General features: G+C 48.8%; 1 protein-coding gene across 4 annotated transcripts in view; it reads right to left on the minus strand.

Moving 5' to 3' along the window:
* esr2a (estrogen receptor 2a) overlaps window positions 1–17,302 on the minus strand; it is a 569,342-nt gene that overhangs the window by 16,755 nt on the left and 535,285 nt on the right. The gene's annotated exons all lie outside the window — the stretch shown is intronic.

The raw sequence follows: 17,302 nt of genomic DNA on the forward strand, positions 1-17,302 counted from the left end.
AGACTAATTTATTGACTTACTTTCTTTGTTGGACGCTGATTTATTGAGATACCTAGCATTTTTTCTTGCACAAGTTGTCGATGTCTGCCTGCACACTTGTGTAGTGATGTGGAGTATTCTAGATAGATGTCCATCTGTTAGCAGTGATCTTGATTGCTGTCTCTCCCTCCTCTCTCTCTCTGTATGCCTGTCTGTCTCTCTTTCTCTCCCCCTCCCTCTCTGTGTTCTCCACTCTGTGCTCCCCCTCTGTGTTGTCCCCCCTCTCTGTGTTGCCCCCTCCCCTCTCTATGTTGTGTCTGTGTCCCCCCATGTCATTTCCCCGTATCGGCCCCCAACTCTCTATCCTTCTCCCCCTACTCTCTCTCTCTGCCCCCTCTCCCATTCTCTTCACCCACTCTCTCCCCCACACTCTTTCAGTCCCCCCTCCTCCCACTCTCCCTGTCTCTGCCCCCACTCTTTCTGTAACCCCCACTCCACTATCTCACTCCCCCCCACTCTCTTTCTCTCCCCCTCTCCCTCTCTATCTGTACCCCCCCACCCCACTCTCTCTGTCCCCCTTTCCACTCTCTCTCTCTCTGTCCCCCCTCTCCCACTCTCTCTGTCCCCTCTTTCCTATTCTCTCTTGCTTTTTCTCTGATCGTTGCTGAGAGTGGGAACCTCACTTCCAAAACTGGGACAGATTTGAGGTTTTCCGGCGGACTTTTTAAAAAATCGGAACCCTACGGAAAACCCTGAATCTGTCTGAAGTTCAGAAGCGCTGTTTCCACTCCCAGTACCTGTCAGCCGTGAAACTGACACTTGCGATTTTTAAAAAAAAAAGCCAGCCTGAAGAAGCCAATGGGAAATTTCTCATCCCTGAAATTACCAATCACGGACCTCAAAATCTTTTACCACGGATACTGGTGTATGGACACTTTGCCGACCCCTGGCAGCCTGTATGTGAGAAATAAGAGGAGTCCAGGGATAGATCCTTGGGGGACACCAGAGTTAACTGTGCAGGAGCAGGAAAAGAAGCTCTTGCAGGATATTTTCTTGTCATGCCTGGATAAGAATGGAATCAGGCGAGTGCAGTCCCACCCAGCTGCATGACAGAGAAGTGGTGGAGGAATATGGTGGGGTAAACCGTGTCATAATCTGGGCTAACAATTCAGTGCAGTACTGAGTGAGTGCTGAACTGTTGGTGATGCTATCTTTCCAGACAGCTCAATCTGCCTGTCCAGGTGGATGTCAAAGATCCCATGGCACTTGTCAAAGAAGAGCAGGGGAGTTATCCCTGGTGTCCTGGTCAACATTTCTCCCTCAAACAACATCACTAAGAACAGATATCAGATGGTCACTCGGTCTCAGTGCTGTTTGTGGGATCTTGCTCATGTTGAACGAGACCGTTTTTGCAAGGTGTAAAAATTAGATAGAAATCCTGTATGAATATATACTTCCTTCTCATTATAGATATCGCATGTGCTGAGTAACTGATAGTGAGGAGCAGACTAGGGAGTGAGGCTCATTTCTCGAAAACCTTCTGGCTGGATAATTGGGAACATTGGCCCATTCCGCATTAATAAAATGATTTGCGATGATTTGCGATGAGCACATGATGTTATTTGAAAATAGTTGGTTGTCACCCTTAACAAACTGAAAAGTGACCTCTAATTTGCTGACTAGGGTCATTTCTGAGCCAATTCATTTAACTGTAATGAGCCACTTTGGCAGAGAATACTGAGTCTGTGTCTGCACCACACGTCACCATCAAACTACAGATAGGGAAAGGGGTGGTTTGTGCATCCTCCATTCCTCCAGGTTTGAAATGGTTCAGGTTTGTCTTTGGTTGAAGGTTGACAACGAACTGAGCAGTTATAATGAGATAAAGACAGATAAAGAGGGAGGCTTCTATGTTTGCACAGGCTGCACTATTTAGACCATTGGCACAGGATATCTGTGCAACAGCAGTTAAGGGAAAATTAACTGGTCATTTAAAATTGTGCCAGTAGTGGGGTACATTGGAATTCTAACCAATAAGATAAGCCCAGCAACGACAGACCAGTCAGTTTAATGTTGATGCTGGGAAAGCTTCTAGAAACAAAAATTCAGGGCAAAATTAATAGTCACTTGGGCAAATGCGGGTTAATTAGGGAAAGCCAGCACGGATTAGTGAAAGGCAAATTGTGTTTAACTAACTTGCTGGAATTTGTTGATGAGATAATAGAGAGGGTTGATGAGGACAATGCTGTTGATGTGGTGTACATGGACTTTCAAAAAGCATTTGATACAGTGCCACACAACAGACTTGTGAGCAAACTTGTAGCTCATGGAATAAAAGGGACAGTAGCAACAGGGATACGGAATTGGCTGAGTGACAGGAAACAAAGAGTAGGGGTTAATGGATGTTTTTCAGGCTGGAAGACGGTTTGTAGTGGAGTTCCCCAGGGGTCAGTTGGGACCCTTGCTTTACCTGATATATATTAATGACCCAGACCTTGGTGTACAGGGCACAATTTCAAAGTTTGATGATAATAAACTTGGAAGCATTGTGAACTGTGAGGAGGATAGTGTAGAACTTCAAAAGGACATAGACAAGTTGGTGGAATGGGCAGACAGGTGGCAGATGAAGTTCAATGCTGAGAAATGTGAAGTGATTCATTTTGGTAGGCAGAACAAGGAGAGACAACATAAAATAAAGGGTACAATTCTAAAGGGGGTGCAGGAGCAGAGGGATATAAATCATTAACGTCGGCAGGACAGGTTGAGAGTGTAGTTAATAGAGCATACAGTATCCTGGGCTTTATTAATAGGGGCACAGAGTACAAAAGCAAGGAAATTATGTTAAACTTGTTTCGAACACTTGTTCAGTCTCAACCGGAATATTGTGTTCAGTTCTGGGTGCCACACATTAGGAAAGATGTGAAGGCATTAGAGAGGGTGCAGAAAAGATTCATGAGAATGGGTCCAAGGATGAAGAACTTCAGTTACATGGGTAGATTGGAGAAATTAGGATTATTTTCTGTGGAGAAGATAAGGTGGAGAGAAGATCTGATAGAGGTATTGAAATTCCTGAGGGGTCTGGACAGGGTAGATAGAGAAAAACTGTTCCCATTGGTGGAGGGATCGAGAACGGGAGGACACAGATTTAAGGTAATTGGCAAAAGAAGCAACAGTGACATGAGGAAAAACTTTTTCACTCAGTGAGTGGTTAGGATCTGGAATGCACTGCCCGAGAGTGTGGTGGAGGTAGGTTCAATCGAGGCATTCAAATGGGAATTAGATTGTTATCTAAAAAGGAAGAATGTGCAGGGTGACAGAGAGAGAGCTGGGGCATTGCACTAGGTAAATTGCTCTTTCGTAGAACTGGCTCACAAACGATGGGCCGAATGGCTTCCTTCTGTGCTGGAACAGTTCTGTGATTCTGTGGATGTAGCTTGATCTATAGGAATTCCTTGCAACAGGATCCAGTTTGATCCACTACGAACCTATTTTTGATTTCTCCAGCAACAGGCCCAGATATGATCGGCTGAACAGACACCTTCTCGGCTCTAAATATCTACGGCTCCATGGATGTTGTTTAGTCCATCAGAATTCTAAAGTGCACCATAGTTTAATCCATAGGAGCAACAGACTGGAATCTAATCGAGGGGTTCGGGTTGTTTATAGATAGAATAACAGATACCCGGGAGTGAGTTACAGACTGGAATCTAATCGAGGGGTTCGGGGGGTTTATATATAGAATAACAGATACCCGGGAGTGAGTTACAGACTGGAATGTAATCGAGGGGTTCGGGTGGTTTATATATAGAATAACAGATACCCGGGAGTGAGTTACAGACTGGAATCTAATCGAGGGTTCGGGGGGGTTTATATATAGAATAACAGATACCCGGGAGTGAGTTACAGACTGGAATCTAATCGAGGGGTTCGGGTTGTTTATAGATAGAATAACAGATACCCGGGAGTGAGTTACAGACTGGAATCTAATCGAGGGGTTCGGGAGGTTTATATATAGAATAACAGATACCCGGGAGTGAGTTACAGACTGGAATCTAATCGAGGGGTTCGGGTGGTTTATATATAGAATAACAGATACCCAGGAGTGAGTTACAGACTGGAATCTAATCGAGGGGTTCGGGGGGTTTATATATAGAATAACAGATACCCGGGAGTGAGTTACAGACTGGAATCTAATCGAGGGGTTCGGGGGGTTTATATATAGACTAACAGATACCCGGGAGTGAGTTACAGACTGGAATCTAATCGAGGGGATCGGGGGGTTTATATATAGACTAACAGATACCCGGGAGTGAGTTACAGACTGGAATCTAATCGAGTGGTTCGGGTGGTTTATATATAGAATAACAGATACCCGGGAGTGAGTTACAGACTGGAATCTAATCGAGGGGTTCGGGGGGTTTATATATAGACTAACAGATACCCGGGAGTGAGTTACGGACTGGAATCTAATCGAGGGGATCGGGGGGTTTATATATAGACTAACAGATACCCGGGAGTGAGTTACAGACTGGAATCTAATCGAGTGGTTCGGGTGGTTTATATATAGAATAACAGATACCCGGGAGTGAGTTACAGACTGGAATCTAATCGAGGGGATCGGGGGGTTTATATATAGACTAACAGATACCCGGGAGTAAGTTACAGACTGGAATCTAATCGAGTGGTTCGGGTGGTTTATATATAGAATAACAGATACCCGGGAGTGAGTTACAGACTGGAATCTAATCGAGGGGATCGGGGGGTTTATATATAGAATAACAGATACCCGGGAGTGAGTTACAGACTGGAATCTAATCGAGTGGTTCGGGTGGTTTATATCTAGAATAACAGATACCCGGGAGTGAGTTACAGACTGGAATCTAATCGAGGGGTTCGGGGGGTTTATATATAGACTAACAGATACCCGGGAGTGAGTTACAGACTGGAATCTAATCAAGGGGTTCGGGGGGTTTATATATAGACTAACAGATACCCGGGAGTGAGTTACAGACTGGAATCTAATCGAGGGGATCGGGGGGTTTTATATATAGAGTATCAGATACCCGGGAGTGAGTTGCAGACTGGAATCTAATCGAGGGGATCGGGGGGTTTTATATATGGAATAACAGATACCCAGGAGTGAGTTACAGACTGGAATCGAATCGAGGGGTTCGGGGTGGTTTATATATAGAATAACAGGTACCCGGGAGTGAGTTACAGACTGGAATCTAATCGAGGGGTACGGAGGGTTTATATATAGAGTATCAGATACCCGGGAGTGAGTTGCAGACTGGTATCTAATCGTGGGGTTCGGGGGGTTTATATTTAGAATAACAGATACACGGGTGTGAGTTACAGACTGGAATCTAATCGATGGGTTTGTGGGGGTTTATATACAGAATAACAGATACCCGGGAGTGAGTTACAGGCTGGAATCTAATCGAGGGGTTCGGGGGCTTTATATAGAGAATAACAGGTACCCGGCAGTGAGTTACAGACTGGAATCTAATCGAGGGGTTCGGGGTGGTTTATATATAGAATAACAGATACCCGGGAGTGAGTTACAGACTGGAATCTAATCAAGGGGATCAGGGGGTTTATATTTAGACTGACAGTTACCCGGGAGTGAGTTACAGACTGGAATCTAATCGAGGGGTTCGGGTGGTTTATATATAGAATAACAGATACCCGGGAGTGAGTTACAGACTGGAATCTAATCGAGGGGTTCGGGGTGGTTTATATATAGAATAACAGATACCCGGGAGTGCGTTACAGACTGGAATCTAATCAAGGGGTTCGGGGGGGCTTTATGTATAGAATAACAGATACCTGGGAGTGAGTTACAGACTGGAATCTAATCGAGGGTTTTGGGGGGCTTTATATATGGAATAACAGATACCTGGGAGTGAGTTACAGACTGGAATCTAATACAGGGGTTACGGGGGGGGTTAGATATAGAATAACAGATACCTGGGAGTGAGTTACAGACTGGAATCTAATCAAGGGGTTCGGGGGGTTTATATTTAGAATAACAGATACCCGGGAGTGAGTTACAGACTGGAATCTAATCGAGGGATTTGGGGGGCTTTATATATAGAATAACAGATACCTGGGAATGAGTTACAGACTGGAATCTAATTGAGGGGTTTGGGGGGGCTTTATATATAGAATAACAGATACCCGGGAGTGAGTTACAGCTGGAATCTAATCAAGGGGTTCGGGGGGTTTATAGATAGAATAACAGATACCCGGGAGTGAGTTACAGATTGGAATCTAATCAAGGGGTTCGGGGGGTTCATATTTAATATAACAGATATCGTGAGTGAGTGACAGACTGGAATCTAATCGAGGGGTTCGGGGGGTTTATATACAGAATAACAGATACCCGGGAGTGAGTTACAGACTGGAATCTAATCGAGGGGTTCGGGGGGTTTATATATAGAATAACAGATACCCGGGAGTGAGTTACAGACTGGAATCTGATCGAGGGGTTCGGGGGGTTTATATATAGAATAACAGATACCCGGGAGTGAGTTACAGACTGGAATCTGATCGAGGGGTTCGGGGGGTTTATATATAGAATAACAGATACCCGGGAGTGAGTTACAGACTGGAATCTGATCGAGGGGTTCGGGGGGTTTATATATGGAATAACAGATACCCGGGAGTGAGTTACAGACTGGAATTTAATCGAGGGTTTCGGGTGGTTTATATATAGAATAACAGATACCCGGGAGTGAGTTACAGACTGGAATCTAATCGAGGGTTTCGGGGGTGTTTATATGTAGAATAACAGATACCCGGGAGTGAGTTACAGACTGGAATCTAATCGAGGGGTTCGGGGGGTTTATATACAGAATAACAGATACCCGGGAGTGAGTTACAGACTGGAATCTAATCGAGGAGTTCGGGGGGTTTATATATAGAATAACAGATACCCGGGAGTGAGTTACAGACTGGAATCTGATAGAGGGGTTCGGGGGGTTTATATATGGAATAACAGATACCTGGGAGTGAGTTACAGACTGGAATCTAATCGAGGCGTTCGGGGGGGCTTTATATATAGAATAACAGATACCCGGGAGTGAGTTACAGACTGGAATCTAATCGAGGGTTTTGGGGGGGTTTATATATAGAATAACAGATGCCCGGGAGTGAGTCACAGACTGGAATCTAATGGAGGGGTTCGGGTGGTTTATGAAAAGAATAACAGATACCCGGGAGTGAGTTACAGACTGGAATCTAATCGAGAGGTTCGGGTGGTTTATATATAGAATAACAGATACCCGGGAGTGAGTTACAGACTGGAATCTGATAGAGGGGTTCGGGGGGTTTATATATGGAATAACAGATACCTGGGAGTGAGTTACAGACTGGAATCTAATCGAGGCGTTCGGGGGGGCTTTATATATAGAATAACAGATACCCGGGAGTGAGTTACAGACTGGAATCTAATCGAGGGTTTTGGGGGGGTTTATATATAGAATAACAGATGCCCGGGAGTGAGTCACAGACTGGAATCTAATGGAGGGGTTCGGGTGGTTTATGAAAAGAATAACAGATACACGGGAGTGAGTTACAGACTGGAATCTAATCGAGGGTTTCAGGGGTGTTTATATATAGAATAACAGATACCCGGGATTGAGTTACAGACTGGAATCTAATCGAGGGTTTCGGGTGGTTTATATATAGAATAACAGATACCCGGGAGTGAGTTACAGACTGGAATCTAATCGAGGAGTTCGGGTGGTTTATATATAGAATAACAGATACCCGGGAGTGAGTTACAGACTGGAATCTAATCGAGTGGTTCGGGGGGGTTTATATATAGAATAACAGATACCCGGGAGTGAGTTACAGACTGGAATCTAATCGAGGAGTTCAGGGGGTTTATATATAGAATAACAGATACCCGGGAGTGAGTTACAGACTGGAATCTAATCGAGGGGTTCGGGTGGTTGATATGTAGAATAACAGATGCCCGGGAGTGAGTTACAGACTGGAATCTAATCGAGTGGTTCGGGGGGGTTTATATATAGAATAACAGATACCCGGGAGTGAGTTACAGACTGGAATCTAATCGAGGGGTTCGGGTGGTTTATATATAGAATAACAGATACCCGGGAGTGAGTTACAGACTGGAATCTAATCGACGAGTTCGGGGGGTTTATATATAGAATAACAGATACCCGGGAGTGAGTTACAGACTGGAATCTAATCGAGTGGTTCGGGGGGGTTTATATATAGAATAACAGATACCCGGGAGTGAGTTACAGACTGGAATCTAATCGAGGGTTTCGGGTGGTTTATATATCGAATAACAGATACCTGGGTGTGAGTTACAGACTGGAATCTAATCGAGGGGTTCGGGGGGTTTATATATAGAATAACAGATACCCGGGAGTGAGTTACAGACTGGAATCTAATCGAGGGGTTCGGGTGGTTTATATATAGAATAACAGATACCCGGGAGTGAGTTACAGACTGGAATCTAATTGAGGGTTTCGGGTGGTTTATATATAGAATAACAGATACCCGGGAGTGAGTTACAGACTGGAATCTAATCGAGGGGTTCGGGTGGTTTATATATAGAATAACAGATACCCGGGAGTGAGTTACAGACTGGAATCTAATCGAGGGTTTCGGGTGGTTTATATATAGAATAACAGATACCCGGGAGTGAGTTACAGACTGGAATCTAATCGAGGGGTTCGGGTGGTTTATATATAGAATAACAGATACCCGGGAGTGAGTTACAGACTGGAATCTAATCGAGGGGTTCGGGTGGTTTATATATAGAATAACAGATACCCGGGAGTGAGTTACAGACTGGAATCTAATCGAGGGGTTCGGGTGGTTTATATATAGAATAACAGATACCCGGGAGTGAGTTACAGACTGGAATCTAATCGAGGGGTTCGGGTGGTTTATATATAGAATAACAGATACCCGGGAGTGAGTTACAGACTGGAATCTAATCGAGGGGTTCGGGTGGTTTATATATAGAATAACAGATACCCGGGAGTGAGTTACAGACTGGAATCTAATTGAGGGGTTCGGGGGTGTTTATATATAGAATAACAGATACCCGGGAGTGAGTTACAGACTGGAATCTAATTGAGGGGTTCGGGTGGTTTATCTATAGAATAACAGATACCCGGGAGTTATTTACAGACTGGAATCTATGTCTTCCTTTTTTCCACTGATGGTGTCCTCGACCATGTCCACTCCATTTCCTACTCTTCTGCCCTCACCCCTTCCCCTCCCTCCCAGGACCATGACAGGGTATTCAATGGATCATCTTCCGCCACCTCCAGCATGATGCTCCAGCAAACACATCATCCCCTCCCCTCCCCCGTCAGCATTCCGAAGAGACCGTTCCCCCTGCGAAACCCTGATCAAGTTCTCGATCACCCCCAACTCCTTGTCCCCTTCCTTGGGCACCTTACCATGCAATCGCAGGAGGTGTAATACCTGCCCTTTTACCTCCTCTCTCCTCACCATCCAAGGCCCCAAACACTCCTTCCAGGTGAAGCAGCGATTTACTTGTACTTCCTTCAATTCAAGATACTGTATTCGCTGCTCACATTGTGATCTCCTCTACATTGGGGAAACCAAACGCAGATTGGGTAACCGCTTTGTGGAACACCTCTGCTCCGTCCGCAAGCATGACCCCGAGCTTCCGGTCACTTCTCATTTTAATTCCTCACCTCACTTGCTCTCTGACCTCTCTATCCTCGGCCTCCTGCACTGTTCCAATGAATGTCAACACAAGCTCGAGGAACAGCATCTCCTCTTTCAATGAGGCACTTACTGCCTTCTGGACTTTTCCGACAGCAGCTGCTGCTGATGATTCTGCTTTTTCCAAATTCCACCTCCTCTAGACCCGCTTTTTTATTTCTTTACTTGTCCCATTACCGTCTCCTTTGTCTTGCGCCATCATCCCTTTTCTCATTTAATCTCTCCTGTTTTCCAGCCTATCACAGACCTTCCCTTTTGTTCTTCCTTTTCTCTCTCCCCTTTTCCTCTCTCTGTTTTTGTTTCAAACCTGTTACATTTCTAACTTTTCCCAATTTTGGCAAAAGGCCGTCGACCTGTAACAATAACTATTTCTCTCTCCACAGATGCTAAGTATTTCCAGCATTTTCTGTTTTGAAAACTTAAATCTGTGCCTTTTAGTTACTGACCCTTCTCGTACTGGATTCAGTTTCTTTTTTATTTAGAGGTACAGCACTGAAACAGGCCCTTCGGCCCATCGAGTTTGTGCCGACCAACAACCACCCATTTATACTAACCCCACAGTAATCCCATATTCCCCACCACCTACCTACACTAGGGGCAATTTACAATGGCCAATTTACCTATCAACCTGCAAGTCTTTGGCTGTGGGAGGAAACCGGAGCACCCGGCGGAAACCCACATGGTCATAGGGAGAACTTGCAAACTCCACGCAGGCAGTACCCAGAACCGAACCCGGGTCGCTGGAGCTGTGAGGCTGCAGTGCTAACCACTGCGCCGCCCAAACTTGATTAATTCTATGAAAAACATTCATGATTGTGAAGATCTGTATCGAATCTCCGCTTAACCTTCTCTACTTGAAGGAGAACAATCTCAGTTTCTCTAATCTCTCCATATTACTGCAGTCCCTCTCCCCTGGTACCATTCTAGTAAATCTCCTCTGCACCCCCTCTAAGGCATTCACATCCTTCCCAAGTTTGGTGCCCAGAATTGGCCACAATACTCCCTTTGAGATCTAACCAGTGTTTATAAACATTTACCATAACTTCCTTGATTTTTTTGTGCTCAATGTCTCTACTAATACATCCGAGGATCCCAACTGCTTTTAAACATCCTTCTCAACTTGTCCCGACACCTTCAAAGATTTATGTACATCCCCAGGTCTCTCTGTTCCTGCACCCCCTTGAAAATTTAGTTTATACTGCCTCTCCTCATTCTTCCGACTGAAATATATCACTTTACACTTCTCTGTGTAAATTGCATCTGTCATGTATTTGCTTATTTCACCTGTCTATGTATCCTGAGGTCTGTTGCTATCCTCCTCACTGTTTACTACATTTCTGACTTTCATGTCATCTGCAAACTTTGAAATTATTCCCTGTCTACCTAACTCCAGGTCATTAATACAGACCCTCCACTTTGGTCAATTGATTCTTCCCTCAGCAGATTCTCTCAGCCACATCACACAGCAATAAATGTTGCTAAAAAATGTGAAATTCATTGTCCTTTAATTGTGTATTTCTAGAAAGCACTTAGTTACCCCATTCAATCTGTCTCGTATCCTCGCCAACCTAAACCACAAGCATGCTCAAAAATAAGCAATTCTCAAAGTGTTCCATTTTCTACAAAGCTGTTTTCCCCTGTATTGTAAACCCATTAAAAGCGCACAGCTGACAACTTTTCAACAGATGTTTGGGCTTTTATTTAATGGGATCTTTGGAAAACAATTTAAATTTATGGTATATGGCTCGATGAGGCCAAGGAATCTGTTGAAAACCCTCCAACATATTTCTTCAAGTGACATGTTCTGTTAGCTGGGACTGTTCTCCCTCTGTCTCGCTTCACAATCTGGGTTTGGGCTATTTGAACTGGATGAAGGGACCGACATGGACTCGATGGGCTCAATGGCCTCCTTTTGTGCTGTGAGTGATTCTGTGACATCATTGGGTCTTCCGTTCTCTCCATGGTTACTGCTGTCACATTATCAACCCCACCAACCCACCCACTCCTTATCTCCCTCAACTCCACCTACCCACCCTCTCATCTCCCTCACCCCACCTGCCCACCCACTCCTTATCTCCCTCAACTCCACCGACCCACCCTCTCCTTATCTCCCTCAACTCCACCTACCAACCCTCTCATCTCCCTCACCCCACCTACCCACCCACTCCTTATCTCCCTCAACTCCACCTACCCACCCTCTCCTTATCTCCCTCAACTCCACCAACCCACCCTCTCCTTATCTCCCTCAACTCCACCAACCCACCCTCTCCTTATCTCCCTCAACTCCACCTACCCATTCTCTCATCTCCCTCAACCCCACTGACCCACCCTCTCCTCATCTCCCTCAACCCCACCTACCCACCCTCTCATCTCCCTCAACCCCTCTGACCCACCCACTCCTTATCTCCCTCAACTCCACCTACCCACCCTCTCCTCATCTCCCTCAACCCCACCTACCCATTCTCTCATCTCCCTCAACCCCTCTGACCCACCCACTCCTTATCTCCCTCAACTCCACCTACCCATTCTCTCATCTCCCTCAACCCCAATGACCCATCTTCTCCTCATCTCCCTCAACTCCACCTACCCATCCTCTCATTTCCCTCAAATCCACTGACCCACCCTCTCACCACCCTCAACCCCACCTACTCACCCTCACCCCATCTGTCACAGGTTTAAAATCCAGCATTGATTTTGCTTTTTTTTGTCCTTGAACTCCACCAAAAATCATGAACCTTCTCTAAAGCAGTACAAGTCCTGAGACACAGGCCCAGAATCCAAGCAGACACTCTCAGTGCACTACTGATGGAGTGCTGCACTGTCAGAGGGTCAGCACTGAGGGAGTGCTGCACTGTCAGAGGGTCAGTACTGAGGGAGTGCTGCACTGTCAAAGGGTCAGTACTGAGGGTGCGCTGCATTGTCAGAGGGTCAGTACTGAGGGAGTGCTGCACTGTCAGAGGGTCAGTACTGAGGGTGCGCTGCATTGTCAGAGGGTCAGTACTGAGGGAGAGCTGCATTGTCAGAGGGTCAGTACTGAGGGAGAGCTGCAATGTCAAAGGGTCAGTACTGAGGGAGTGCTGCACTGTCAGAGGGTCAGTACTGAGGGAGTGCTGCACTGTCAGAGGGTCAGTACTGAGGGAGTGCTGCACTGTCAGAGGGTCAGTACTGAGGGAGTGCTGCACTGTCAAAGGGTCAGTACTGAGGGAGTGCTGCACTGTCAAAGGGTCAGTACTGAGGGAGTGCTGCACTGTCAAAGGGTCAGTACTGAGGGAGTTCTGCACTGTCAGAGGGTCAGTACTGAGGGAGTGCTGAACTGTCGGAGGGTCAGTACTGAGAGAGTGCCGCACTGTCAGAGGGTCAGTACTGAGGTAGTGCTGTACTGTCAGAGCGTCAGTACTGAGGGATTGCTGCACTGTCAGAGGGTCAGTACTGAGGGTGTGCTGCACTGTCAGAGGGTCAGTACTGAGGGAGTGCTGCACTGTCAGAGGGTCAGTACTGAGGGAGTGCTGCACTGTCAGAGGTTCAGTACTGAGGGAGTGCTGCACTGTCAGAGGGTCAGTACTGAGGGTGCGCTGCACTGTCAAAGGGTCAGTACTGAGGGATTGCTGCACTGTTGGAGGGTCAGTACTGAGGGAGTGCTGCACTGTCAAAGGGTCAGTACTGAGGGATTGCTGCACTGTTGGAGGGTCAGTACTGAGGGAATGCCGCACTGTCGGAGGGTCAGTACTGAGGGAGTGCTGCACTGTCAGATGGTCTGTACTGAGGGAGTGCTGCACTGTCAGAGGGTCAGTACTGAGGGAGTGACGCACTGTCGGAGGGTCAGTACTGAGGGAGTGCCGCACTGTCGGAGGGTCAGTACTGAGGGAGTGCTGCACTGTCGGAGGGTCAGTACTGAGGGAGTGCTGCACTGTCGGAGGGTCAGTACTGAGGGAGTGCCGCACTGTCGGAGGGTCAGTACTGAGGGAGTTCCGCACTGTTCGAGGGTCAGTACTGAACGAGTGCCGCACTGTCAGAGGGTCAGTACTGAGGGAGTGCCGCACTGTCGGAGGGTCAATACTGAGGGATGGCTGCACTGTCGGAGGGTCAGTACTGAGGGAGTGCTGCACTGTCGGAGGGTCAGTACTGTGGGATTGCTGCACTGTCGGAGGGTCAGTACTGTGGGATTGCTGCACTGTCGGAGGGTCAGTACTGAGGGAGTGCTGCACTGTCGGAGGGTCAGTACTGAGGGAGTGCTGCACTGTCAGAGGGTCAGTACTGAGGGAGTGCTGCACTGTCAAAGGGTCAGTACTGAGGGAGTGCTGCACTGTCAAAGGGTCAGTACTGAGGGAGTGCTGCACTGTCAAAGGGTCAGTACTGAGGGAGTTCTGCACTGTCAGAGGGTCAGTACTGAGGGAGTGCTGAACTGTCGGAGGGTCAGTACTGAGAGAGTGCCGCACTGTCAGAGGGTCAGTACTGAGGTAGTGCTGTACTGTCAGAGGGTCAGTACTGAGGGATTGCTGCACTGTCGGAGGGTCAGTACTGAGGGAGTGCTGCACTGTCAGAGGGTCAGTACTGAGGGAGTGCTGCACTGTCAGAGGTTCAGTACTGAGGGAGTGCTGCACTGTCAGAGGGTCAGTACTGAGGGTGCGCTGCACTGTCAAAGGGTCAGTACTGAGGGATTGCTGCACTGTTGGAGGGTCAGTACTGAGGGAGTGCTGCACTGTCAAAGGGTCAGTACTGAGGGATTGCTGCACTGTTGGAGGGTCAGTACTGAGGGAATGCCGCACTGTCGGAGGGTCAGTACTGAGGGAGTGCTGCACTGTCAGAGGGTCAGTACTGAGGGAGTGACGCACTGTCGGAGGGTCAGTACTGAGGGAATGCCGCACTGTCGGAGGGTCAGTACTGAGGGAGTGCTGCACTGTCAGATGGTCTGTACTGAGGGAGTGCTGCACTGTCAGAGGGTCAGTACTGAGGGAGTGACGCACTGTCGGAGGGTCAGTACTGAGGGAGTGCCGCACTGTCGGAGGGTCAGTACTGAGGGAGTGCTGCACTGTCGGAGGGTCAGTACTGAGGGAGTGCTGCACTGTCGGAGGGTCAGTACTGAGGGAGTGCCGCACTGTCGGAGGGTCAGTACTGAGGGAGTTCCGCACTGTTCGAGGGTCAGTACTGAACGAGTGCCGCACTGTCAGAGGGTCAGTACTGAGGGAGTTCCGCACTGTTCGAGGGTCAGTACTGAACGAGTGCCGCACTGTCAGAGGGTCAGTACTGAGGGAGTGCCGCACTGTCGGAGGGTCAATACTGAGGGATGGCTGCACTGTCGGAGGGTCAGTACTGAGGGAGTGCTGCACTGTCGGAGGGTCAGTACTGTGGGATTGCTGCACTGTCGGAGGGTCAGTACTGTGGGATTGCTGCACTGTCGGAGGGTCAGTACTGAGGGAGTGCTGCACTGTCGGAGGGTCAGTACTGAGGGATTGCCGCACTGTCAGAGGGTCAGTACTGAGGGAGTGCTGCACTGTCAGAGGGTCAGTACTGAGGTAGTGCTGTACTGTCAGAGGGTCAGTACTGAGGGAGTGCTGCACTGTCAGAGGGTCAGTACTGAGGGAGTGCTGCACTGTCAAAGGGTCAGTACTGAGGGAGTGCTGCACTGTCAAAGGGTCAGTACTGAGGGAGTGCTGCACTGTCAAAGGGTCAGTACTGAGGGAGTTCTGCACTGTCAGAGGGTCAGTACTGAGGGAGTGCTGAACTGTCGGAGGGTCAGTACTGAGAGAGTGCCGCACTGTCAGAGGGTCAGTACTGAGGTAGTGCTGTACTGTCAGAGGGTCAGTACTGAGGGATTGCTGCACTGTCGGAGGGTCAGTACTGAGGGAGTGCTGCACTGTCAGAGGGTCAGTACTGAGGGAGTGCTGCACTGTCAGAGGTTCAGTACTGAGGGAGTGCTGCACTGTCAGAGGGTCAGTACTGAGGGTGCGCTGCACTGTCAAAGGGTCAGTACTGAGGGATTGCTGCACTGTTGGAGGGTCAGTACTGAGGGAGTGCTGCACTGTCAAAGGGTCAGTACTGAGGGATTGCTGCACTGTTGGAGGGTCAGTACTGAGGGAATGCCGCACTGTCGGAGGGTCAGTACTGAGGGAGTGCTGCACTGTCAGAGGGTCAGTACTGAGGGAGTGACGCACTGTCGGAGGGTCAGTACTGAGGGAGTGCCGCACTGTCGGAGGGTCAGTACTGAGGGAGTGCTGCACTGTCGGAGGGTCAGTACTGAGGGAGTGCTGCACTGTCGGAGGGTCAGTACTGAGGGCGTGCCGCACTGTCGGAGGGTCAGTACTGAGGGAGTTCCGCACTGTTCGAGGGTCAGTACTGAACGAGTGCCGCACTGTCAGAAGGTCAGTACTGAGGGAGTGCCGCACTGTCGGAGGGTCAGTACTGAGGGATTGCTGCACTGTTGGAGGGTCAGTTCTGAGGGAATGCTGCACTGTCGGAGGGTCAATACTGAGGGATGGCTGCACTGTCGGAGGGTCAGTACTGAGGGAGTGCTGCACTGTCGGAGGGTCAGTACTGTGGGATTGCTGCACTGTCGGAGGGTCAGTACTGAGGGATTGCCGCACTGTCGGAGGGTCAGTAATGAGGGAGTGCCGCACTGTCGGAGGGTCAGTAATGAGGGAGTGCCGCACTGTCGGAGGGTCAGTACTGAGGGAGTGCCGCACTGTCGGAGGGTCAGTACTGAGGGAGTGCCGCACTGTCGGAGGGTCAGTACTGTGGGATTGCTGCACTGTCGGAGGGTCAGTACTGAGGGAGTGCCGCACTGTCGGAGTGTCAGTACTGTGGGATTGCTGCACTTTCGGAAGGTCAGTACTGAGAGAGTGCTGCACTGTCAAAGGGTCAGTACTGAGGGAGTGCCGCACTGTCGGAGGGTCAGTACTGAGGGAGAGCTGCACTGTCAGAGGGTCAGTACTGAGGGAGAGCTGCACTGTCAGAGGGTCAGTACTGAGGGAGTGCCGCACTGTCAGAGGGTCAGTACTGAGGGAGTGCTGCACTGTCGGAGGGTCAGTACTAAGGGAGTGCTGCACTGTCGGAGGGTCAGTACTGAGGGAGTGCCGCACTGTCGGAGGGTCAGTACTGAGGGAGTTCCGCACTGTTCGAGGGTCAGTACTGAACGAGTGCCGCACTGTCAGAGGGTCAGTACTGAGGGAGTGCCGCACTGTCGGAGGGTCAGTACTGAGGGATTGCTGCACTGTTGGAGGGTCAGTTCTGAGGGAATGCTGCACTGTCGGAGGGTCAATACTGAGGGATGGCTGCACTGTCGGAGGGTCAGTACTGAGGGAGTGCTGCACTGTCGGAGGGTCAGTACTGTGGGATTGCTGCACTGTCGGAGGGTCAGTACTGAGGGATTGCCGCACTGTCGGAGGGTCAGTAATGAGGGAGTGCCGCACTGTCGGAGGGTCAGTAATGAGGGAGTGCCGCACTGTCGGAGGGTCAGTAATGAGGGAGTGCCGCACTGTCGGAGGGTCAGTACTGAGGGAGTGCCGCACTGTCGGAGGGTCAGTACTGTGGGATTGCTGCACTGTCGGAGGGTCAGTACTGAGGGAGTGCCGCACTGTCGGAGTGT

Source organism: Heterodontus francisci, chromosome 9 (assembly GCF_036365525.1).
Source record: "Heterodontus francisci isolate sHetFra1 chromosome 9, sHetFra1.hap1, whole genome shotgun sequence".
Classification (NCBI taxonomy): domain Eukaryota; kingdom Metazoa; phylum Chordata; class Chondrichthyes; order Heterodontiformes; family Heterodontidae; genus Heterodontus; species Heterodontus francisci.